We start from the raw sequence: 26362 nt of genomic DNA, 5'->3' as shown, positions 1-26362 counted from the left end.
AGGACCGCGGACGGGTGGTGACCCGGCGGTATCGGAACAGTATACGAAGAACAGTCAGCACCAGGGCAGGGGCCTTTCGGATCCAAGGCTAGGAGTCGCCATAATTTGCCAAATCCGTCAGTGAAGGGGACCTCTGTCTCCTAACAACCAAGTCCCGATTGAAGGCAACAGCCCGACCGTGAAGGGGAGACACCGCCACCGCCAGGGCACCAGTTTCCCAGGGCCAGCGCCTGCGGGCAAAATAGGGCTCCTTCGGCCCAGATTGAAGCCGAGGAGTGGGTAACCGGTGGGGACCCATCGCTACCAAGAGACTTTACATAGGTGCAGGGAAGAGACCGTCACCGCTAACTGCAGGGAACCACAGCACCGTAACCGTCCGAGGGACCCGTCCAACCAGCCGTTTGTTTACCGAGAACTGTGTCGTGTTTACTGGCTGAGTGAGTACCTCCGTGCCGTGCGGCACAGCGCTGCCCCTGCGCCCCTGCACCTCCACAGGTCCCATACCCGCCTGTCCACCATACCAACCCCATCACTGGGCCCCGGGATCACCAAAACCCCTACCCACGGAGGGGCAAATCAACAACTGGCTGCTCCATACCATCACTCCCGGGCTCCCCAAACAGAGCAGCGGTGGTGTCCACTTAATCACCACAACCGTGGGTGGCGTCACGGACAATAAACTATCCCAAAACCCATTCCCCTTTCACTCACGGGTGAGGAGCGCCGCTCGAGTCCCCGGGATCCGGCCCATCGCTCGAGCCACCTAGCAGCAGCAGGCCGCAGCAGCCGCGGCAGCCGGACCCGAGCAGAGGGAGAGCGCGGCGTCCCCTCCTCCGCCCGCGACACTCATACTATATATATGGGTCTATTTGAGAGCTCATACTGTATACAGCAGGCTATGTGAGAGCTCATACTGTATATAGGGCCTATGTCAGGGCTCATACTGTATACAGGGGCTATGTGAGCGCTCCTACTGTATATAGGGGCTATGTGATGGTTCATCCCATATATAGGGGAGCTGTGTGGGGGCTCATACTATATACAAGGGCTGTGCTTATAAGGGGCTGTGTTGTGTTCATACTGTATGTAGTGGACTGTATTAGGGCTCATACTGTATGTAGGGGTTTGTGTGTGACTTCATGCTGTATATAGGGGGTGGTAAGGCTACTTAATTTCGATCGATATTAAAGGGGACCAACCTCCAGGATTTTGCTATATGAAGTAATGGCAGTGCCATACTGGCACTATGATGCTAAATCCAAGCATACCTTTTATTGAAAGATGGGATGTTGTTTGCTGAAATATCTTCAATCAAGTAAAAATGCACTGCGCTTTTATTGACGTGTGCATCGGGGGCGGGCCTTTGTGGGTCGGGCAGAGGAGAAATGGTAGTGCAGGACCTGTGTGATGTCACGATCATGTGACTGTAATGAGCGGAGCTTAACTCAGCATTGTTAGAAGTTGTCTATGTTTGTGAAGGACCTGTGTATAATTAATTATAATGCAGGGGTGTTAAAAAAAACTTAAAAAAAGAATCCTGCGAGAACTTGACTGACAGTGAATGATCCCAGCAAAAGTGCCGCCCCTATGACTGATATGACTGAACACTAAGGTATTAACTACATTCTCCTAACCATATACAGTTAGGTCCAGAAATATTTGGTCAGTGACACAATTTTCGCGAGTTGGGCTCTGCATGCCACCACATTGGATTTGAAATGAAATCTCTACAACAGAATTCAAGTGCAGATTGTAACGTTTAATTTGAAGGTTTGAACAAAAATATCTGATAGAAATTGTAGGAATTGTACACATTTCTTTACAAACACTCCACATTTTAGGAGGTCAAAAGTAATTGGACAAATAAACCAAACCCAAACAAAATATTTTTATTTTCAATATTTTGTTGCAAATCCTTTGGAGCCAATCACTGCCTTAAGTCTGGAACCCATGGACATCACCAAACGCTGGGTTTCCTCCTTCTTAATGCTTTGCCAGGCCTTTACAGCCGCAGCCTTCAGGTCTTGCTTGTTTGTGGGTCTTTCTGTCTTAAGTCTGGATTTGAGCAAGTGAAATGCATGCTCAATTGGGTTAAGATCTGGTGATTGACTTGGCCATTGCAGAAGGTTCCACTTTTTTGCACTCATGAACTCCTGGGTAGCTTTGGCTGTATGCTTGGGGTCATTGTCCATCTGTACTATGAAGCGCCGTCCGATCAACTTTGCGGCATTTGGCTGAATCTGGGCTGAAAGTATATCCCGGTACACTTCAGAATTCATCCGGCTACTCTTGTCTGCTGTTATGTCATCAATAAACACAAGTGACCCAGTGCCATTGAAAGCCATGCATGCCCATGGCATCACGTTGCCTCCACCATGTTTTACAGAGGATGTGGTGTGCCTTGGATCATGTGCCGTTCCCTTTCTTCTCCAAACTTTTTTCTTCCCATCATTCTGGTACAGGTTGATCTTTGTCTCATCTGTCCATAGAATACTTTTCCAGAACTGAGCTGGCTTCATGAGGTGTTTTTCAGCAAATTTAACTCTGGCCTGTCTATTTTTGGAATTGATGAATGGTTTGCATCTAGATGTGAACCCTTTGTATTTACTTTCATGGAGTCTTCTCTTTACTGTTGACTTTGAGACAGATACACCTACTTCACTGAGAGTGTTCTGGACTTCAGTTGATGTTGTGAACGGGTTCTTCTTCACCAAAGAAAGTATGCGGCGATCATCCACCACTGTTGTCATCCGTGGACGTCCAGGCCTTTTTGAGTTCCCAAGCTCACCAGTCAATTCCTTTTTTCTCAGAATGTACCCGACTGTTGATTTTGCTACTCCAAGCATGTCTGCTATCTCTCTGATGGATTTTTTCTTTTTTTTCAGCCTCAGGATGTTCTGCTTCACCTCAATTGAGAGTTCCTTAGACCGCATGTTGTCTGGTCACAGCAACAGCTTCCAAATGCAAAACCACACACCTGTAATCAACCCCAGACCTTTTAACTACTTCATTGATTACAGGTTAACGAGGGAGACGCCTTCAGAGTTAATTGCAGCCCTTAGAGTCCCTTGTCCAATTACTTTTGGTCCCTTGAAAAAGAGGAGGCTATGCATTACAGAGCTATGATTCCTAAACCCTTTCTCCGATTTGGATGTGAAAACTCTCATATTGCAGCTGGGAGTGTGCACTTTCAGCCCATATTATATATATAATTGTATTTCTGAACATGTTTTTGTAAACAGCTAAAATAACAAAACTTGTGTCACTGTCCAAATATTTCTGGACCTAACTGTAAACTCTCTTATTAAGATAAATACATGGAAGTATTATTTTTAAAACCATGTTAGTAATGCACATTGCATAATGTAAAACACATTGGGGCAGGTTTAATATAAAAAAAAACCAATATGACAGGTTCCCTTTAACTGTTGTTTTAATTTTCATTTAATAAATGAATAATACACATGAAAACAAGAAACTTTGTAATATATCACAGAAATCTGCTTCTTTCTCCTCCTAGACTGATCTTTTGTTCTCAGAATTCTCAATTCCTAATAGAATCTGTTTACAGTGAAGAAATATTAATACATTGCTGACATAAGGGGTGTCAGTTGGTGCTCATGATAGTCTACAGAGAGGTGAGGGTGAAGGAGGAGGGAGGAGCTAGATTCTACATAGAATCTCATCAGTACCAACTGCTATCTCCTATCTCAGTAATGTAACAATCAGATTTTCCTCGGGAAATGAGAATTTTGAGAATGAATGATTTGTCCTGGCAAAGAAAGAAGCAGTTTTCTCCAAATATATATATTATAAAGTTGCTTATTTTCAAGTGTTTTATAAAATAAAAATTGAAACAATGGTTCCTCCTTAACCATATTAGGTGATGTGTCATCTTCCTATTCTTCCAGAGGAAATATTGTTCCCTCTATTTAACTTGTAAATGGTTATTTCTTTTTTTTTTTCTATCACATTAGATAATTCTAGGTCGAGCGTTGTCACCTAATATCTGCGAGGATGGCGCAGCTTCACACAACTTGTTAAGACCCTTTGAAGTTTGTAAACAAATATGTTCTAGTAACTATGTTGTAAAGCACAGTTCAAAGGAACGTCTTCTACATAATAATGATCAAAGAGCAAAATAATATAACATTATTAAAAGACAGACTGTATGGCCACATAGTCAACTTTTACTGATCTTCAGAAATACAAAGATCAATGTGTCACCAGAAACAACTTTTTATAATGTGAAATTCTACTACACTAATTCTGAGGAAACAGCATGTTCTAATATTGGCCAGTTTATGAAGCTTTGGAAGCAGAATTCCTAACTTCAATTGTTTACACAACAACAATGCAATCTGTGAGGAGCTGGCTGCGGATTAAAGACTATTTGACCAATGAACATAGAGAGGAGCCTACAGCTCCAAAGGATTTGTTTGGAGCACCGGGTTTGTCAATCTTATTGTGTTTTATTAGACACTGCTTGCTCATCTGTTTAAGGTACACAATTTGCAGGGGGAAGGGGTTGTAAATCCTGTAATATCCTAGTTGGCCTTCATGGACTCTAATGTAATCATGCCTGCAATAGGATTCATTGTCCTGCATCTGGTGGGGGGTTGTGGGTCTATTATTTCCCTCTACTGGAGGTCTCCAATACACAATCCTGCAGACTGTATGGAGACTGCTCTCCTTCATACTTGGAGTTACATGAAAAAATGTCTAAAGGCCCAGTCACACTAAACAACTTACCAGCGATCCCAACAATGATACAACCTGATAGGGATCGCTGGTAAGTTGCTAGGAGGTGAGATGGTGAGATGTCACACTAAGCGACGCTCCAGCAATCCCACCAGCAACCTAACCTGGCAGGGATCGCTGGAGCGTCGCTACACGTGGAAGCATGCTGCGCTTGGTAACTAAGGTAAATATTGGGTAACCAGCCCGATATTTACCTTGGTTACCAGCGCACACCGCTTAGCGCTGGCTTAGCGCTGTGTGCAGGGAACAGGGAGTCGGCACTGACAGCTGAGAGCGGCAGACGCTGGTAACGAAGGTAAATATCGGGTAACCAAGGAAAGGGCTTCTTGGTTACCTGCTGTTTACCGTGGTTACCAGCGTCCGCAGAAGCCGGCTCCCTGCTCACTGCACATTCAGTTGTTGCTCTGTCGCTGTCACACACAGCGATGTGTGCTTCACAGCGGGAGAGCAACAACTAAAAAATGGTCCAGGACATTCAGCAACAACCAACAACCTCACAGCAGGGGCCAGGTTGTTGCTGGATGTCACACTAAGCAACATCGCTAGCAAGTTGTGACTCAGCAGCGATGTTGCTAGTGATGTTGCTTAGTGTGACGGTACCTTAAAGGTCCAGTCACACTAAACAACTTACCAGCGATCCCAACAACGATAGGGATCGCTGGTAAGTTGCTAGGAGGTTGCTGGTGAGATGTCACACTGCGACGCTCCAGCGATCCCACCAGCAACCTGACCTGGCAGGGATCGCTGGAGCGTCGCTACACGAGTTGCTGGTGAGCTCACCAGCAACAAGTGACCAGCCCCCAGCGCCGCGTGGAAGATGCTGCGCTTGGTAACTAAGGTAAATATCGGGTAACCCACCCGATATTTACCTTGGTTACCAGCGCACGGAGCTACACGTGCAGAGAGCAGGGAGCAGCGCACACTGAGCGCTGGCTCCCTGCTCTCCTAGTTACAGCACACATCGGGTTAATTAACCCGATGTGTGCTGCAGCTACATGTGCACAGAGCAGGGAGCAGCGCACACTGCTTAGCGCTGGCTCCCTGCTCTCCTAGCTACAGCACACATCGGGTTAATTAACCCGATGTGTCCTGCAGCTACATGTACACATAGCAGGAGCCGGCACTGACAGTGAGAGCGGCGGAGGCTGGTAACAAAGGTAAATATCGGGTAACCAAGGACAGGGCTTCTTGGTTACCCGATGTTTACTGTGGTTACCAGCCTCCGCAGAAGTCGGCTCCCTGCTCACTGCACATTTAGTTGTTGCTGTCTTGCTGTCACACACAGCGATCTGTGCTTCACAGCGGGACAGCAACAACTAAAAAATGGCCCAGGACATTCAGCAACAACCAACGACCTCACAGCAGGGGCCAGGTTGTTGCTGGATGTCACACACAGCAACATCGCTAGCAACGTCACAAAAGTTGTTCGTTAGCAGCGATGTTGCTAGCAATGTTGCTTAGTGTGACGGGGCCTTAAGGGAGTGGGTGTGATAACAATTTCTGCCCATGCAAGAGGCTGATCCCATGAGAGGGAGAACAATTAACCGCATGTTTGGTCAGTGAGTTGGTTTTGTGATATAGAGGGGTAAGATCACTTGCTGTGGCCTGATGCACATGACTAGACTATAGAGATTGGAGCTGGATACATGTGCTATTATTGTGACATCCATCGTCTGGATGTGAGGAACCATCCTAAAGACCATTGTTGATAACCGCTGTCTGGATTTGAGGAACTATCTCAAGGACTATTGTTTATATCTGTTCTCTGGATTAGCATAAGTACTATTGTAAAAAAAAAAAACCTGTTGTATCGTTAACCTGCCTAGATGATTAATACAACCCATGACCTCAGATCTTCACACAATCATTGAACTGAAATCTTTGATTTCACTATGTATAGATAGCTACAGAAGACATTGACCGCAATTCAATATTTGATTTTTTTTTTAAATGACTTTTCTTTCTCGTCTTATATATTGAAAGCTGATTTTTACGTCAAATTCTTCAAAATGGTACACAAGGCTGATGATTTTTTTTAGCAAAGTCACTGAAACTTTTTTTATTACATTTTTGTACCTTTCTAAAGCAAAAAATTGCATGATCCTTTAAAATGGTGCAGGTTAGGCTGGTTTCACACTACGTCTTTTTAACATCCGTTGAAAACGTTATTTTAGCGGAAGTACGGATCCAGTGCAAATGCGTTTTCATTTCAATGCATTTGCAATGGACTCGCGTTAACATGCGTTCACCTGCGTTTGCGTGCGTTATAGTGCGGATCCGGTGACTTGCAGTTTTTTAACATGTTTCAAAAACGCTACTTGTAGCGTTTTTGAGCTGCGTCAAAATACTGCAAGTCACCGGATCCTGACTAAACAGCACGCGAACGCAGGGGAACGCTGGCGTGCTGATAGACAGGATCCTGCTTTTGTACTGAGCATGCCCAGAAAGTACTGAGCATGCCCAGAACCAGTCTCGCGTGATCTGTCTCTCTCTCCTCCTCCCTCCCTCACCCTCTCTCTCTCTATCTATGTCTTTCCCCCTTCCTCTCTCTCCCACCTGAGAGCTGCGGACACTCGTAACCAAGGTAAATATCGCGTAACCACTTTTCTTAGTTACCCGATGTTTACGTTGGTTACGTGTGCAGGCAGCCCTGCTCCTAGCAGCTGCAGACACTCGTAACCAAGATAAATATCGGGTATCCAAGCCCGATGTTTACCTTGGTTACCAGTGTCTGCAGCTGTCAGAAGCCGGCTCCCAGTCTAGTTCCCCTCACTCCCGATCACATGACTCCAATGCCCGCCCCTAAACATCCAGTGCAGGATCCTGCAAAATAACAGATGCGTTTGCATACGTTATTTGCTGTAAAAGCAGGATCCGTATTTCTGCTAAAATAACGTTTTCAACGGATGTTAACAAGACGTAGTGTGAAACCAGCCTTAGTTTTCAATTGCAAAAATACAATGACATTTTTTTTATTCCATAATTGTACAAGAGTAAAATTTCACAAAAATGTTGCAATATTTGAAAAATTTGCAAATGGACAATTTATGCCAATACTAAGGTGCAAACATAAAAGTCACTATTGCAAACATTTTTACTCCAGAAAAAGGCCCAAAGACAATGATGAATCAGGACCACTGAGATATCGTAAAAACGAATGTCATTTTGAGGTATTAACTGTCTGCGTAACACGGTGTCTTGTGTAACTGCAGCATTTTACAGCTACAGGTCTGTGCTTTCAAGTTATCAGCACTAAAAAATCAGTCTGCTATTTTGGCTACTGGGAGAATGGATTTTTAGTTTTAATATTCTGCCATTATGCAGCTGTCACCAGATTTTTCCCTTATGAGCTGAGGCCACCACCAGTGAGACCTTATATACATATCTGAAGAAAAATTGTTTGATTTAACATTCTGATCAGACTGTATGAAGCCCACTGCCACGTCACAGCGAACCTCTGTCCCTAACCTATTTGAAGCCTTAAAGGTGCGGCGCTGCACGCCAATCACTGCTGCAACGGCAATGTACCAGCAGGGTAGATGACTTGTTGCCTCACGAGATGTACACTACAAGGCTGAGCCCTCATGACTCCAGGCCACACTGCCCCTCCTGAACCTCTTTTTTCTTAGGCTAATTTCACACTTGCGTTGTGTGGCATCCGTCACAGTGCGTTGTGTGACGCATGTGACTGATGCGTTGTAAATAGTGTGATAATAAAGGCAACAGATTCCTGTGAAATAACACATTGCGTTAGTTTTCTTTAGCCGAGAGAGAGAGCCTCCATCATCACTGCACACATACCGGCACTACCTCCCCCATTATCACTGCACACACCGGCACTACCGGCCCCATCATCACCGCACACACACCGGCACTACCGCCCCCATTATCACTGCACACACCAGCACTACCACACCCATCATCACCGCACACACACCGGCACTACCGCTCCTATCATCACTGCACACACTGGCACTACCGCCCCATCATCACTGCACACACACCGTCACTACACCCCCATTATCACCGCACAAACCGGCACTACCGCCCCATCATCACCGCACACACGCAGACACTACCGCCCCATCATTACCTTACACACGCAGGCACTACAGCCCCCATCATCACAGCACACACGCAGGCACTACAGCCCCCATCATCACCGCACACACACCGGCACTACCGCACCCATCATCACTACACACACGCAGGCACTGCAGCCCCCATTATCACTGCACACACCGGCACTACTACCCCCATCATCACCGCACACACTGGCACTACTGCCCCAATCATCACCGCACACACCGGCACTACCGCACCCATCATCACTGCACACACACCGGCACTACCACCCCCATCATCACCGCACACACACAGGCACTACCACCCCCATCATCATTGCACACACCCCGACACTACTGCACCAATCATCACCGCACACACTCCGGCACTACCGCACCCATCATCACCACACACACGCAGCACAGGCACTACAACCCCCATCATCACCGCACACACACACTGGCATTACCTCAGTGACATCACCGCTGACAGCGCGATTCCCTTCATTTTCTGCGTGGAGCTCATAGAGAGCGGCGGTGCTCTACGGCCGCTCCTGTCAGCTTCTGATGGAGCAGAGCTGAGACCATCGTGGGACCTTGTTTGGATTACGTCGGACCTGGAGTGGTATTTGGGGATTAATAAAGTGGTGAAAGAGGGTGTGTTTTGTCTTTTATTCCAATAAAGGATTTTTTCGGGTGTATGTGATTATTTACTTTCTCTTACAGGTTAATCATCGGGGGTGTCTCATAGTCGCCTGCCATGATTAACCTAGGACTTAGTGGCAGCTATGGGCTGCCATTAACTCTTTATTACCCCGATTGCCACTACACCAGGGCAATTCGGGATGAGCCGGGTAGAGTGCCGGGACTGTCGCATCTAATGGATGTAGAGATTCCGGGCGGCTGCTGGCTGATATTTTTAGGCTGGAGTCTCCCCATAACGTGGGGCTCCCCATCCTAAGAATACCAGCCTTCAGCTGTGTGGCTTTATCTTGACTGGAATCAAAATTGGGGGGGACCGCACACCGATTTTTAAAATTATTTATTTATTGTACTGCACGATATAGACCCGCCCGCTGGAAGCTGTGATTGGTTGCAGTGAGACAGCTGTCACTCAGCGTGGGGGCGCGTCTGACTGCAACCAATCATAGGCGCCGGTGGGCGGGGGAAGCAGTGAATATGAGATGGAATAATGAGCAGCTGGCATTTTCAAAAGCAGGAGAAGCCACCAGAGCAGAGTGACAGCTGTGCAGCACCGCGTCGGTGATCGGTCAGTATCAGAGAGGGGGTGAGAGGGAGAGACCGACAGAGAGAGATAGAGACCGAGAGAGAGACCAACCAACAGACCGACCAACCGATAGAGAGAGACAGAGACTGACCCACAGAGAGAAAGTGACCGACAGACAGAGAGAGACTGACCAACAGAGAGAGAGACCGACCAACAGAGAGAGAGAGAGACAAGGAGTGATTTTAAATGATTTAGAACGTTCTGCTTTTCATGCTGAGCATGCTCAGTAGAACGTGACGGAATCCTGCACTGGAATCCGTCGCCAAACGCATTGCGGCAGAATCCGCCACCATAGACAATCATTATACTTGTTGGTGGATTCCAATGGAATCCGCCAAGGTGCGTCGTTTTGACGACAGCAAAAACGCTGCATGCTGCGTTCCATCTGCCCGGCGCATCGTCAAAATAACGACTTTGCGTAGGCCGGCGGATGCAACGCAGACACTTGCATGGCAGTGCGTCATCAATACAAGTCTATGGGAAACAGCGTAAGGCGCTAACGGATTGCGCTATTTTCCATAGCGGTGGATTACGACAAATGCAAGTGTGAAACTAGCCTTAATGTTTGTGTATGCGTGCTGTGTGACAGAGTTTTGGTTGTACCCTGTCTGTCGTTATCTGTGGATTTCATCTACTCTGTAACATTTCTCCCTGGGAGGAGAGGGAATCAGATCAGGACTGGTCAGGAGCAGAGCCTGGAAGGAGACTCAGGCATCTCCACCATCAGGATTATCCCTGATATTAGTGATACCATGGGGCCTCCTAGCGTGAGGGACAACCTAGGAGCCTTGGTTCCTTGCTATCCCATAGTCATCGTGACAGGATTCTCCGGTGCTGGCGCCGGGAGTGTAACCACAAATATGTGATTTTCATACATGCAGTCATGTCCCGACTAGAGTCCGTCTGGCTTCACTCAAGGCAAGAGTATTGAGCAAGGTCAGAAACAGTGTAGTTGGAATGTGGCCAGAACTTTATAGTGACTGGAGACTTGTAATTTAAGACCGGACAACCCCTTTAACACTAGAACTACTGGACTCGTGACACCTATATAGAAATACATAGTGCAAAGTAGTCAAAATGACTACCTCAGTAGTTCTAGTGTTAATTTGAAAAGGTAGACAATTTTAATGTAAAAAGTGAGTAGCCAGTCGGTAGGGCCAACCTTGAAAACTAGGAAAATACATACGGTAGTAGAAATCTGTTGAAGGGATTTAGGAACTTTTTTAGAACTGGAATAAATCTAAGATCACGGATTCACCAATGTGAAATGTATGACCACAGAAGATCAGTTTTCTAATTCAATCTCCCCTTTAAAACTGATTATTGGTCCATTTATCATTTTGCTCCCTTTCTATGCCACTTGACGAATGATAAGACATCCACAAGACTATGATTGTTGAGAAACTGATACACTTCATTGGTAGGAATGTGTTCAGTACATGAAGAGTTCAATCTCTGTAATCTTAGAAACAAGTTATTCTTCCATTTTGCAAGTAACAGTCACAGCATTGATTTTATTACCAGCGTATTGGAAAGATCATGCGCTATGATTTGCTGAAAAATATATTTACACTCCCCTATAAAGTGAAGATAAGATGTAAATGAATACTCACAAAATCAAATTTAGAAATGAAATAAAGGGAGAGTGCATCTTAGTGACTGCTGCATGACCTGAAAAGAGCTAGAATATAACAGAGCCTTTGTAATGCCCGGAGCTGCTCTCGTGTACTGGACCTGCAGAATAGAATATTATGCGGACTGCGTATGGCACCTCAGTCACTAAAAGGTCAATCTTATTGACAGCAGAAAAATAGAAGTGTGCAAATTACACCTCTTCATTAAGCTTTAAAGGGACGCAAAGTAGAATATGCCATTCATGCGGCACACAAAAAGCAATTCAGATGCTCCCCTTTCAAGCACCACTACAAGAGGTCATGACAAAAATATCCGAAAGGTGCACAAGGAACTTTCTCTCCTGTATACACAGCTGGGACTTACACACTCAACTGATTTGTTGTCCGGAGACGATGGAAAATAAAAGTTTACTGTTAAGTAGAGGCTTAGAGCTAAACTTCAGCGCTGCTTGTAAGGAGGCTGATATACATCCACAAAGACACCATTTCATGTGCACGGTATCCCCCAGCCCTTGCCCTGTTCTTGTTTTACCTTAATTTCCTATTTTCCTGACGTATTTCCTTCTACTAACACTGTTTGAAGAGTATTTAGATAAAGGAGTTCGAACTGTTTTGCTTTCCCATTAGACATAAATTAGACTTAGAGTGTGTACAAGGTACAGTCTGTCATTGAGCGCAATCGATTATTAAGACACAATGTGCATGTTGTGCTTTCATTGGAATCAGGTTCCTAATTATATTTATTTATTTGTAGACGGAATGAAGTCTGAACGGTTGGAAATAGAATGAGACCTGAACTGATTCTTCTTAAAGTGCTGATTGTTTGTAATGCAAGTTACATTATATTTTAGAGGCTTTGAGTATAGCATTTAACCCTAAAAAACCCTAGCATTATGGTATTGAAGTCATTTACTCTTGAAGACAACCCACGTCCATATGTCCTATTAAGACATTTGGACATCTTAGACTAAAGTCAGCCAAACCAGCAGATATCAACAAGAGTCTAAAATATAAGGGTTTCCCGACTCTCCACCAACAGATTGTCATGATTCATGCATGGCTCTGCCGTTCCTGAGCCGGTGCTTATATCCTGCCTCCGGAAGTGGCCTGTATTTTCTGGCTTCGTTCCGGGGGTCACGCCACCATATGTTTGTGCTGCTGCCTCTGGGACGCCGTCAATGATATTTCCGGCTTGGCTACATGCTCTTCTCCTGTGAGAAGGACTTTGTTTCATGTCCTTCTACTCGGTATTATTCATCCTGACCTCTGACCCTTCTGCCCAACTTGACCTCTACCCCTCCTGCCCTGCCTGACCTCCGTCCCTCTTGTTCTGCCTTTCCTCTCTCCTTCCTGCCTGTTCTGTCCTCCGTCTGTCCTGCCCGAACTTCCCTCTGTACCTCCCTATTCTGGTCTTGCAGTGTGTCCTCCACCCACTCTCCCGTGTTCATTTGTTCTCCCGTCATCCGACTTCGGCTCTGTTTCTTGACTTTGGTTTGTTTCCTCCCTGGTACATTCGTGACATCACGAGTTAGGAGAGATCCCAACGATTACGCGTCTGATAGCTATCTAATAGCTAGAGCTATCTAACAGCTAGCGTCCTTTAGCTGGGTCCCCGGCTGGAGGTTAAACCCTATCAGTTGCTCGTATTTTTCAAGTCTGTCCTCTGCCACCATTCTTTTCAGCATTTTATTACATATGTCTATTTCCATGCATCCATGCACTGGGTCTGCCATAATAGGAACCACTCTTACAGAAGGTGGTTATTGAGCTGGATGGATAAAAATGAACAGCCTTGTCCCAGCCATTGCTACTTCAAAAGGCACAGAAACACGTTTCAATCAAATAAATTGAGTTTAATAATAAAAAAAAGCTTAGACTCAACCTGTTACTCCCACTGATACAGATACAAGAGGATTTCAGCCTCACGGAGAAGCAAATCACCCTTGCTGGGAGGTGTTTGATGTTCCAGGCATGTTTTATAGAGTTGTTCTTATCTCATGCACAATTCCACAAGGTTTACAATCTTATTTTGTTACTTTTCACATTAGATTTGGAAGTTAATGCACCAGGGAGTGATGGATAACCCCTTGAAGACATCCATATGCTCTATCATGCATGTGTTGTTGTGGTAAGACAACCCATTTAAAAGGTACTGATCAGCAGATATATCACAACGAGAAGATTATCAGCAGCAACTGGAGATATTTACAGATCAAGAATGTTGTTAAAGGGAACCTGTCACCAGATTTTTGCATTCGAAACCAAAACTAGCACCTTAAGTAGCATCTGTGTTATAAAGGTGCATGTTGTCACTTGACTCTCCCTGTGGACCCCACAAATACCTTTTCATAACATCTCCTGCCATGTATGGTAATCATTGGGTCCAGTTTGATGGGTGTCCTATTTTGCTACTCTTGTCACTTCTTTTGGCGCTGATCGCCGTCCTCCTTTGATGATTGACGTGGATGATGCCTCTGGCTCCTTCCATGTAGCCGGGCAAAATCTCACACCTGTGCAGAGACATTGCCAGCACTTCGCTTTGCCATACTGTGGGCAGAGCTGAAAGCATAACTGCGCCAGCGCGAACCGCCAATGTTTCTGCGCAGGTGTGAGATGCGCAGGTAACGCGCAGGTGTGAGATGCACAGACGTGGATGATGCAGGTAACATCATCGACATCGCCAGGCAAATTCTTGCACCTGTGCAGAGGACTTGCCGACACGGGCAGGCGCACCAATGTTTTTAGCTCTGGCCACAATAGGGCTGAGTGAAGTGTGCCCGCGCAAGCCGGCAATGTCTCTGTACAGGCACAAGATTTTGCCCGGCTACTAGGATGGTGACGGAGGTGTTATCCATGTCAATCATCAAAGGAGGACGGTAATCAGCGCCAAAAGGAGGCACAAGACTAGCAAAATAGGATACCCATCGGACTGGACCCAAATATTTACATACATGGAAAAAGCAATTGCTGATCATTAATAGGTGTTCATTACTAAGATCTCACATGTAACTCCAAGATCAATATAGCATCATGTGTTCATTAAAACATAACCTTTAATATGATCAGTCTAAAATAGACAAACTAGACATGAAGTGATCCTCCGCCTAATAAAACCGAGATTGTTCCAGCTATCTGACAGGTCACCATATGTATCGGGCCCAATTAAATCTCAAAAGAGCGGGCTGTTTTCTTAAGGCCGCTTTACACGCGGCAATTCATCGTGCGATCGCATGTGCGATCGCACCCGCCCCCATCGTTTGTGCAACACGGGCAATTTGTTGCCCGTGTTGCACAAACTCGGTAACCCCTGTCAGACATACTTACCTCCCGAATGACCTCGCTGTGGGCGCCGAACATCCTCTTCCTGAAGGGGGAGGGACGTTCGGCGTCACAGCGACGTCACACAGCGGCCGGCAAATAGAAGTGGAGGGGCGGAAATGAGCGGGACGTAATATCCCGCCCACCTCCTCCCTTCCGCATTTCTGGCAAGACGCAAGTAAGCTGCAGTTCATCGTTCCCGGGGTGTCACACGGAGCGATATGTGCTGCCTCGGGAACAATGAACAACCGTCACGCAGAAGGACGTTCGATTTTTAGAAAAAGAGAGACGTGTCAACGAGCAATGATAAGGTGAGTATTTTTGCTCGATCACAGTCGCTCGTAGCTGTCACACGCTACGATATGTGAAACGATGCCGGATGTGCGTCACTAACGACGTGACCCCCGACGACATATCGGTAAATATATCGTAGTGTGTAACAGGCCCTTTACCCTCTATAGCCTAAACATGAGATAAATACAATTGGATAGCATAAATATATGTACCAATAGTGAATATCCAGTCACTGGACATATTACTATTCTCTTTTCATCAATATAGCATACCTATGTATGCACCCTATAATAAAACACACAGTTGTTTTTCAATATCATGTGGACAAATACATACAGAAAAAAAATACAAATCCAATATAGGACAACACGTGTTCAAATATTCACTCAATAGTTGTTCATAATCGGAATAGTGTATGTAGCATTCTCCTACCGTATGTGCAAAAGATGATTTTATCAAACTATATCACACATTTTTCGAGTAATCATGACGGCCAATATGAATGTTTTGAAGACAAAAACAGCAGAATGTACCCCAAACACTGTTTTAAATCAAATACCACACAATTACTGTATTCTTCAGGATAAAAATATCCCCTTGGTATGGGATTTCGAACTGTTACAACAGCTCTAACAACAATGGCAATGGAAAATACGCATGCACACAAATTGTGTCAAATATAGGATCACACATAAGCTAATAAAAAGTCCACTTAAAAGTGGAATGGTCTCACCAATATCCTCGTTTCTGGGAAAGCTCCGAACGCTCCTGCAGGCTATGATCCATATACCAGAATGCTCAAGTGGTGAGGGAGGTTCGGTCGCACTACCTGTATGGACTGTGCTGACCGTTTTTCTTCCCCAACAAGCTCCCTCCCTTACATGGGCAGTCCACAACTGGCCCTGTTGTGACTGAACCTAACGTTGCTTCCAGGCACCTCCCTACGCGTTTCACCTTAATTGCTCTTCAGGGGATAACATAGCACCTATCTAACTATCAATGATCCATTACTGAGCCCATTTTTTATCAAATCTGGTATCCAATTGTATTTCTCTCATGTTTAGGCTATAGAGGCTGAGAAAACAGCCCCCTCTTTTGAGATTGACCTGGGCCCGATACGTATGGTGACCTGTCGGGTAGCTGGAACAATCTCGGTTTTATTAGGTGGAGGATCACTTTTTGTCTAGTTTGTCTATTTTAGTCTAATCATATTAAAGGTTATGTTTAAATAAACACATGATGGTATATTGATCAAATATTTAAATACATGGCAGGAGATATTTGTGGGGTCTACAGGGGGAATCAAGGGATAACGTGCAGCTTTATAGAATGCAGCACAGGTGCTGCTTAAGGTGCAAGTTTTGGTGTGGAACACAAAAATCTGGTGACAAGTTCCTTTTAACCAGAAAATTCTTCAATAACTGATTAGTATTACGACTGTTGTTAGAAATCAGTAGGTAACACATCAATTATTTATTTGCTAAGCAATCATTATGAAACCTTTTTTTATTGATCTAAGCGTATCAAAGCAAAGAAGGGGTAATACTGGTATTTCAAGTGCAATAATAGCAAGATCATGATAACTGAATGGCTGAGCACAATATATGCCTGGGATATGCCTGTTAGAACATTATATGAAATAAATGGGATTTCTGTAAGAACTATGCCCTACATTATAACTGGCGATGGCTTTGGCACGCGGCTAATGCAAGTAACATGTAGCACTACATACAATATTGTTTAGGAAAGTTGTTCATTTCATATTTACTATCTAAATGAAAACAAAAAAAAATGCAATAAATGAAAAACATTATAGGTTGATGCACACAATATGCAATTCTATGGATAGCATTTTCCCCTAAAACATTCCTACTATGGATAAAGACCTGTTCTATTCTGGTTGGAACCAAAGTTACAATGAAATGTGTCGCGGGCGGCAGGGCGCTGTGCTCGCTAACGCTCGGGTCCGGCGCTGCTGCTACTGCTGCTCGGTGGCTCGAGCGGTGGGCCGGATCCCGAGGACTCGAGCGGCGCTCCTCGCCCGTGAGTGAAAGGGGTGGTTTGTTGGGGTTTGGGATGTCGGTCTGTGACGCCACCCACGGTATGTGGTGAGGTTGGGACACCACCGCTGCTCTATACGGGGATCCCGGGAGCGATGACAGGGAGCAGCTGGGATGGTTCTCTCCCCTCCGTGGGTAGGGGGAATTTTGGTGGTTCCGGGGCTCGGTGATGTTGACTGGAAGGTGGCTGGCGGGTTTGGCGAGGTGCAGGGTCGCGGGGGCAGCGCGGTGCCAGACGGCACGGTGGTATTCACTCAGCCAGTAACGTACACGGAGTCGCTGGTAAAACAGATGGCTGGATGGACGGGTCCCACAGGCGGCTGCGGTGATCACTCCCGGTAGGTTGGCGGTGACTGTCTCTCCCTGCACCTTTGTTGTGTTTTCGGCGCCGATGGCTTCCCACCGGTAGCCCGCTCCCCAGCGGTGTGTTTGCCAGAGGAGCCCCTTTTGCCCGCAAGGCGCTGGCCCTGGGAACTCTAGCTGTGGCGGTAGCTGTATTTCCCTTCACGGTTGAGCGGTTGCCTTCAGTCGGGTCTTTACTGCTGGGAAACCCCGGAGGTTCCCGTCGCTGACGGATTTGACCGGTATAACGGCGACTCCAAGCCTGGTCGGGGTCCGTAGGCCCTGCCGGATGGTGCTGGCTTCTCTTCGCTCCCCGATCCGGTACCGGCGGGCCACCGCCCGTCCCCGGTCCTTACGGTTGTGCGTCAATCGGCCTCTCCTGCAGACGGTCACCACCGTCTGCCAACCTTGCTCTCAGGTGCCCGGGCCACGTACCCGGACACGGTCAGTCTGCTCCAGCTCCTAAACTACTACTTCCTTCCTTCACTTTCCCTCACCGAACTCCAACTCACTCGCTTTTCCCGCCTCCAGGGCTGTGAACTCCTCAGTGGGAGGAGCCAACCGCCTGGCTCCACCCCACCTGGTGTGGACATCAGCCCCTGGAGGGAGGCAACAAGGATTTGTGTCTGACCTTGATGTTCCTAACCGGGGTGTGTTGTTGCAGTACCTGTGACGTCCTGGCTTGTCCAGGGCGCCACAAATGCAGTATAAAGATATTCATAATGACCCATCAATCTAAGTGATCTCAATCTATAATATGTGCAGCTCTACATTACAAGACCTGTTAATTCATATAAAAGATGTTCTCAGTAAACGTTCATGCACTCTGCAGAGCAGTAGTATGGAAGTATAGGCCCCCATATCATGCCGTTATATGCCACAGTAATAGGATGGTGTTCTCCCATAAAAGCAGTTTTGTGTGAATGAATTAAAGCATACAGATAGTAATTCCCCATAGACTGCTATGGTCGTATTATATGGCCATCTACAACTAACAGGTTGCATGAAGCTCAAATATCCTGTGATGTCCTAAGGTGAGAATATTGTATTTTAATTGTGATTTTTCAACTATAGACACAGCAGGTCACAAATACATACAATAGCACATGTACTACCTTCAGGTTTGACATTGCCGGGTGCCTTTAACCAATCCGGACTGCCCATAGACTTTAAATATCCAGGCGGTCCACCCTTTATTCTGAACAGATGTTGCAAAATCCTGCTTGCACAAGATCATGCAGCAGCCGAAGCAGGGAGTCGACAATAAGACATTGATGACTCTACACAGAGAAGACAGGGATGGTTTAATAACCACCCCTCTGCCATCTAAATCTCTGTACGAACATTGCTGAACAATTGCCATGTATAGGAAGAACTGTCAGCCCTTCCACCTCCTGCTCCAGTGAGCATGTGTCAGGCGGCTGAACGTCCCCTGCTGCTAATGTAGGGGGTTAAGGGTTTGGCCCACCCCTGCATTTGTACTCCGCACACTTATGGCCTGTTACTGTAAATACTTTGTATATTTCGCCACCAGGTGGCAGTGTTGCAATGTGTATGTCCTGGCACCTGGGTAGACAGAAGGAGGAGAAGAACAGGGGTATATAAGGGAAAGTTGATAGTAGAGAAGTAGGAGAGTTCTTGGAAAGATGTAAGAGATATAATCCCCACTATGAAGATTCTGATCCTATCGGTCACCCCTGCGGCTATGATATGCGGGATCCGGCCGGATTGATCAACTGCATCCTCCAAGGAGAGGGGTTTAGACCTACAGTCAGGGGTCTGGTGTCCGGTGTCTGTTTTATCTGGCTGCTAAAACTCAAAGAATTCCTCACTCATGGAAAGGTCAGTGCGCCCTCAGGTAGAAGGGTATGGCTGGATGGCCTGGGCACGTATGGAGGGCCCTGTCAGTTGAGGTCCTTCTTGTGCTTCAGCATGCCCTGTGGGTGGGGTGAAGTGGCCCAATGGACTTCATGACATGGTTCGTGCCAGTGTGATGTGTAGTGATGGAAGGAGAGGCCTAGAGGTGACTGAAAGTGCCCAGGTGCCAGAGATATGGACTGCTGCTAAATTATATATGAGCAAAAATATGTAAAGAACCACTATCGGCAGAATAGTACTGGCGAAGCGCAGACCGAGATGTTGCTGAAGACAAAGGAAAATAAAGTTATTTTGTTTTTGAGAAAAGAGACTGTTACTGGACTTTATTTCCTGAGAATGTGAATGTAGTGTCACCTGCAACTGATGCGGAGTCATCCTGTGTGTGGTGGGGCAACAGGGAGGCGAGGGGTTAATGACAGGCTGTGCTGTGACCTGTTGTTCCCCCTGCACTCAAAACTACTACCGCTGCCTGCCCCGTGCCCACCACCACACTAATATAAAATACAATACAGCAATATTTATAATACATTCATATGCTAACCTGACACTGCCAGTCTGAGTGTTGCTGTTTCCACAACTGTAAAAAAAAATGTAATATGTCTAATATAAAAATTAATTTCTAAGGAAAGTGGAATGCAATCAAAAATGTTTTTAGGCAGTCCTTTGTGGTTATGAAATTTTCTTTAAAAATATATGTGAAAATACATGGGAATATAAAAATGACATAAAAAGTAAGCCCAAAGTATCTTGGAAAAGAAAGAGGCAAAATCTTTTTGAATATCTGAACAAGAACATTTTTAGAGGTGATAAAAGCATATGTATGGGGAAAAAAAGTGGCTTGTGAAGAAGGGGAAAATAGCCCGCTTCTCAACTAGTTAGCCCGGGGCAACACGGGGGACTAAAGGGTGCTTTACACGCTGCGACATCGCTGTATCGCTGCCGTTGTATCGATATGTGGTGATCGCTGTCGTAGCGAACATTATCGCTATGGCAGCGTCACACGAACATACCTGTGCAGCGACGTCGCTGTGACCGCCGAACAATCCCTCCCTCAAGGGGGAGGTGCGTTCAGCGTCACCGCGATGTCACCAAGCAGCCGGACAATAGAAGCGGAGGGGCGGAGATGAGTGGGACGTAACATCCCGCCCACCTCCTCCCTTCCGCATTGCCGGTGGACGCAGGTAAGGAGATGTTCGTCGTTCCTGCGGCGTCACACTTAGCGATGTGTGCTGCTGCAGGACCGACGAACAACATCGTACCTGCAGCAACAATATTAAGGAAATGAGCGACATGTCAACGAGCAACGATTTTTCACATTTTTGTGCTCGTTGATCGTCGCTCATTTGTGTTACACGCTGCGATGTTGGTAACGGCGCCGGATGTGCGTCACTACCGACGTGACCCCGACGATATATCGCTACCGATATCGCAGCGTGTAACGCCCTCTTAATGCGATCCTCGCATTACAGTCGGCTTACGCTGGCAGCACAGCGGGAGCCGAGTATCATTGCGACTGAGGTCCGATCATGCGATCAGACCTCAGCTGCGGGGGATGGGACAGATTTATCTCCCTCTCTCATCCGTTGCCGGCTATTGCCATTCTCGCACTGCACTCGTGGTACACCGGTGTACTGCGAGTGCAGTGCGATTTTTCTCTCGCCCCATAGACTTGAATGGGTGCAAGAGAAACCAGGATCGCATTGCACCCGCAGCATGCTGCGATTGTTTTTTCGGTCCGATTGGTGCCGAGAAAATAATCGCTCATGGGTGCTGGCACATAGGCTAGTATTGGTCCGAGTGGAATGTGATGTTTTATCGCATTCCACTTTCTCCGATTTTCATGCCGTGTGTCTTAGGCCTTAATTTCATTAATAACTAACATTAAATTGAAAAGCAACATGTGCTAAAAGGTTTATCCAATGAACTTTAGATCAAGATAGAAAGGAGCTGGAGTCAGCATTAATAAGTCCAATACTTGCAGATAAGACCTGTTATCTTGTGTACATTGCACATTGCTGCCCAGGAAGGATTTAGTAAAACCTTGTCAGTGATTTAAACTCCACTTTTGTTAAATATACAAAGGTTTGTTTTTTAAGTAAAGTATTTCAATAACAAACCTTGGTCAAGAATTGTTGTGACACCACCGTTATTTCCAACAAAAATAATACACACATTGCGTATTTGTAGCACAGATTTTCCAGCGCAGCACCGTCATTTCTTGTTGTGTAATTATATAGGGTGAAGACTGTTGCAATTTTTCAACCATTCAGTAAAACCCGCATGTAATGAGCTGCATGTGCAGTAACAAGACTGTCCATATACATGAGGTAACTGTCAGTTGAACGTTTATGGAGCAAATGTTCAGCTACCTCTATGGGTACCCAATATTCAGTTATCTCTACGGATTTTCAGCGTTCAGATATCTCTACCAATTACCAACGTTTAGCTATTTCTACCGATACCCAATGTTTAGCTATTTCTACTGATACCCAAGGTTCAGCCAACTTTACTGATACCCAAGGTTCATCTACCTCTACCGATACCCAACATTCAGCAACCTCTACCAATACTCAATGTTCAGCTATCTCTACTGATAACAAATGTTCAGCTATCTCTACCGATACCCAACATTCAGCAACCTCTACCAATGCTCAATGTTCAGCTATCTCTACTGATAGCAAATGTTCAGCTATCTCTACCAACGCCCAACATTCAGCTATCTCTACTGATACCCAATGTTCAGCTACCGCTACCAATACCCAAATACAATTGAGCGCACAGCTGGGAATCCATGGGTTTTCAACAGGGAGAGAGAGAAAAGCTGCCGCCAGCCTCCTCTGACAGCGGAATATCGCCCCTGAAAACAAAAGGATCAACCTTTTAAGTTCCAACCGCCTCATCACTCTCTAAACAACGTCATCTGTCGGGGAAGAGTCGGGAAGCTCTCTTACACATCAGATGCTTGGTTGGCAGTTTTGGCTGACTTTCGTCTATTTTGTATGGGTGCATTAAAAGGCCTACATCTCCATTGGGCATGAGCGGTGCCAATGATATAACAACCCCTAACATCTGTCGACAAGTGTGCACGATTCCAGATATCGGGCAAGTCTCCTATTCCAATTAACAAAGCAAATGCACAATATCAACTAACTGCTTCTCAGAAGGTATGTGGAATTATAATGTCAGTGGTAAAGTTCCCTTTTGGTATGAAAGTGAGTGGCTCTGGAAGGCGCCAGAGACCCTTTATAAAGATAGGTTTTCACAGTATACTAAACATATTTTTCATCACCAATTGCATACGGCAGATCCACTGGGTATTACAATGCACAGAAAATTATGTTTAAAAAAAAATATATTTCATGCTCAGAGCAACTAATTATAGCCGAGATTTCATTTATTAAGGCTAGTTTCACACTTGCGCTGTTTTCCTTCAGTTGCAATCCGCCGTTTTGGTAAACAGCGGAATCCGTTAACAGATTCCGCTGCTTCCCATAGACTTGTATGGATGACGGATTGCGAGTGATGGACCTGCGTTGCTTCCGCTGGCTGACACTGCGTTGCTTCCACCGGGCGGAAGGAACGCAGCATGTAACGTTTTTTGAGCAGCGGAATCCTTAGGATTTCACTACGCATGCTCTCTCTGACTCCCTATACACGTAACCAGGGTAAACATCGGGTTACTGAGCAAAGCGATTTGCCTAGTTACCCGATATTTACCCTGGCTATGTGTGCAAGGAGCCAGCGCTAAGCGGTGTACGCTGGTAACCAAGGTAAATATCGGGTAACCAAGCAAAGTGCTTTGCTTAGTTACCCGATATTTACCCTGGCTACGTGTGCAGGGAGCCCAATACTTCCCCGCTTGGCTCCGCCCCCTCCAGGACTCTGCATGTACACACGCGCGCACGCGCACACACACACACACACACACATTCTCACCTGTCCCCAGCAATGCAGTCCCCGTGGCACTGATATCCTCAGCACCATGGCCCCTCTCGGCTCCACCCACTCCGCACTCCGCCCTCCGCACTCCACCCCCCACATACATTCTCGGCGGCCAAACAATCAGCTCATAAATAAGAAAGCCACGGAGACAACATCACGTGTTTCTCAACGCTGCCAAGAAACTAGCCAGGTCTTTCACCGGGAAGGAACAACCACGGGAAGGGCAGTCTCCAGTCAAGGAGACCACCTATACCAAACATGGTATCCATCCACAGACAGCCGTTTCGGGGTATTTGCCCCTCATCAGTGTGGAGTAGGAATCTGGCTAGTGGGGGCAATGCCTAGTAAAAGACTACTTAAGCAAGCATTGTTGACCTTAGGGAGATCAACATATCCACTGCGGAGACACCATCACATGTTTCTCAACGCAGTGATTCTAGAGCAATGCCCCCTGGGAAGTATGCAAATAAGAAAGCCACGGAGACACCATCACGTGTTTCTCAACGCTGCCAGGAAACTAGCCAGGTCTTTCACTGGGAAGGAACAACCACGGGAAGGGCAGTCTCCAGTCAAGGAGACCACCTATACCAAACATGGTATCCATCCACAGACAGCCGTTTCGGGGTAAACAATCAGCTCATCACCGGCGACCGGCTGCTGTGAGTGATCAGCTGATCACCCGGCGACCGGCTGCTGTGAGCGATCAGCTGATCACCCGGCGATCGGCTGCTGTGAGCGATCAGCTGATCACCCAGCGACCGGCTGCTGTGAGCGATCAGCTGATCACCCAGCGACCGACTGCTGTGAGCGATCAGCTGATCACCCGGCGACCGGCAGCTGTGAGCGATCAGCTGATCACCTGGCGACCGGCCGCTGTGAGCGATCAGCTGATCACCCGGCGACCGGCTGCTGTGAGCAATCAGCTGATCACCCGGCAGCCGGGTGATCAGCTGATCGTTCACAATAGTCTGCCGCCGGTAAAACTGTAAAGAAAAAAAAAGCAGATTCTGTTGTTTTGGATGATCCGCGTTGCATCCGTTGTGCCACTATATGCAACACATCTGTTGCATCCGTCACACAACGCAATGCAACGGATGCCGTTCAACGCAAGTCTGAAACTAGCCTAAACTGTTCCAGTAAAATGAAAGCTGTGTAGTGATTGGTTGCTACCAGCAACAAAAAAAGTTTTTCTCTTAGGCAATTAGGATATATGAAGCTCAATGTAACGTAGAATTGTAACCTCAGAAATATGCACTAATTCTCGTACTGAAGAAGGACAGCACTATTCAGCCCTCAGCAGTAATGCCATATTTTCCTCATGTTTTTACATAGTGAGCGCCTTGCAGGACTGTCAGTACCAACTTCACTTGGCATAGGGATGTTGTGATCAGGGTTGCCAACTTGACTTTATATTTTTTCTGGCAGCTTATCAAAAAATCATGGATAGACCATATTTTTTACGGACACATTGTAAAACTATAATAAATCATTATGATTGTAAAGGGAATCTGTCAGCAGGTTTGTGATACCTCATCTGAGAGCAGCATGTGTAAGCAAAGAGACCCTGAATCCTACAATGTATCACTTAGATTACTGGGTGAAGCGATTCTGACACAGACTTTTTAGATTTAGGCTATGTTCACACACTGCATCTTTTACTGCGTTTTTGGTGTACCTAAATGTATGCATTTTCTTCCCCCAGCAAAGTCTAGGAGATTTAAACTTTGCTGTCTGCACAGTGCATCTTTTTTTGGCTAAATCTTGGCTGCGTTTTTGAAGATGCAGCATGTCAATACTTTTTACATTTTTGCCAGCGTTTTTGAGCCCTCCAGTCAATAGAGTTGACTTAAAAAAACACTTTGGGCAATATGATGTAAAAACGCATCAAAAACGAATGTGTTTTTTTGTGTGTTTTTGCTGTGGCACCCCAGGACCTGGTCGCCACAACAGCATTGCCCCTCCAAAGGGTTAATGCTGAGCCTGGAGGTAATTAGGAGGTCTATTGGCCAGTAAGTTTAACATCCAACGCAGTTCTCCCTCAGGCCAGCAGGGGGAGCTCTGAACCTGGAGTTCCAGGGAGCATTCCTTAAGTCTGGCCTGAGGGAGGAGTTAGTGTCAGTCTGTAGGAGAAAGCAAAGAGAGCAGACGCAGAGTGTGCTGTCCTGTGGAACTGGGGTCTAGAGCTGGAGCAGCTTGGCCCAGTGAAGCAGGAGGAGCAGAGAGGCACAGAAGAGACTCGGACATCGGAGTCTGTGGCCACCAGGGCCTAAAATACTCCCTGGTAGCCGAATCCGAAGGGCAGGAGGGCTGCAAGCACCTGGCCCATAAACAGCCCGAAGGTACAGCAGCATCATCAGGGCCCGGTGTGGAATCCAGCAGAGAAGCACCAGAGAGGGTCTGTGCAGCCTACCACAGAGGGAAAGGGACGTACCACCGGTCCCAGCAGAAAGAGGGCCATTGCTAAATCCAGAGAGCAGGGTCCTAGCACAGTAAGGAAAGGAACAGGAGTAGGCCTCATACTCAGCTGGCCAAGACGACATCTCTGTTACTTTCAGGCCGGCCGGAACCCTCTACCACCTGTAACGGTCTCCCAGGACTAACCGTTTCTGAAGTAAAAGAGGAGAAGGTAAAGAGACTGTTGTTTGTGCCTGTTTCTTTCATTGCCTGTCGGCCCTGCACCGTGTTATCCACACAACACCATAGACTCTCACGAGCACCAACAGCGTCCCCGGGGCACCGCTCCACCTGTGGGGAGCAGTACCACCATTGCTGCCATATCAT

At 46.4% G+C, this 26362-nt stretch overlaps 1 protein-coding gene and 1 long non-coding RNA gene across 2 annotated transcripts in view; one reads left to right on the top strand and one right to left on the bottom strand.

Annotated features, from left to right (window-relative positions):
- ME1 (malic enzyme 1) overlaps positions 1–26362 on the bottom strand; it is a 592001-nt gene that overhangs the window by 553025 nt on the left and 12614 nt on the right. The window lies entirely within an intron of this gene.
- Positions 26096–26362, top strand: part of LOC142296495 (uncharacterized) — a 68748-nt gene continuing 68481 nt past the window's right edge. Inside the window, exon 1 of the long non-coding RNA XR_012751641.1 lies at positions 26096–26207. This is a non-coding gene — a long non-coding RNA (uncharacterized LOC142296495). The remainder of the gene's footprint in view (positions 26208–26362) is intronic.

This window comes from Anomaloglossus baeobatrachus, chromosome 3, assembly GCF_048569485.1.
Source record: "Anomaloglossus baeobatrachus isolate aAnoBae1 chromosome 3, aAnoBae1.hap1, whole genome shotgun sequence".
Classification (NCBI taxonomy): domain Eukaryota; kingdom Metazoa; phylum Chordata; class Amphibia; order Anura; family Aromobatidae; genus Anomaloglossus; species Anomaloglossus baeobatrachus.
The sequence above is the reverse complement of the archived record's forward strand: the minus strand, read 5'-3'. Positions and strand labels throughout refer to the sequence as shown.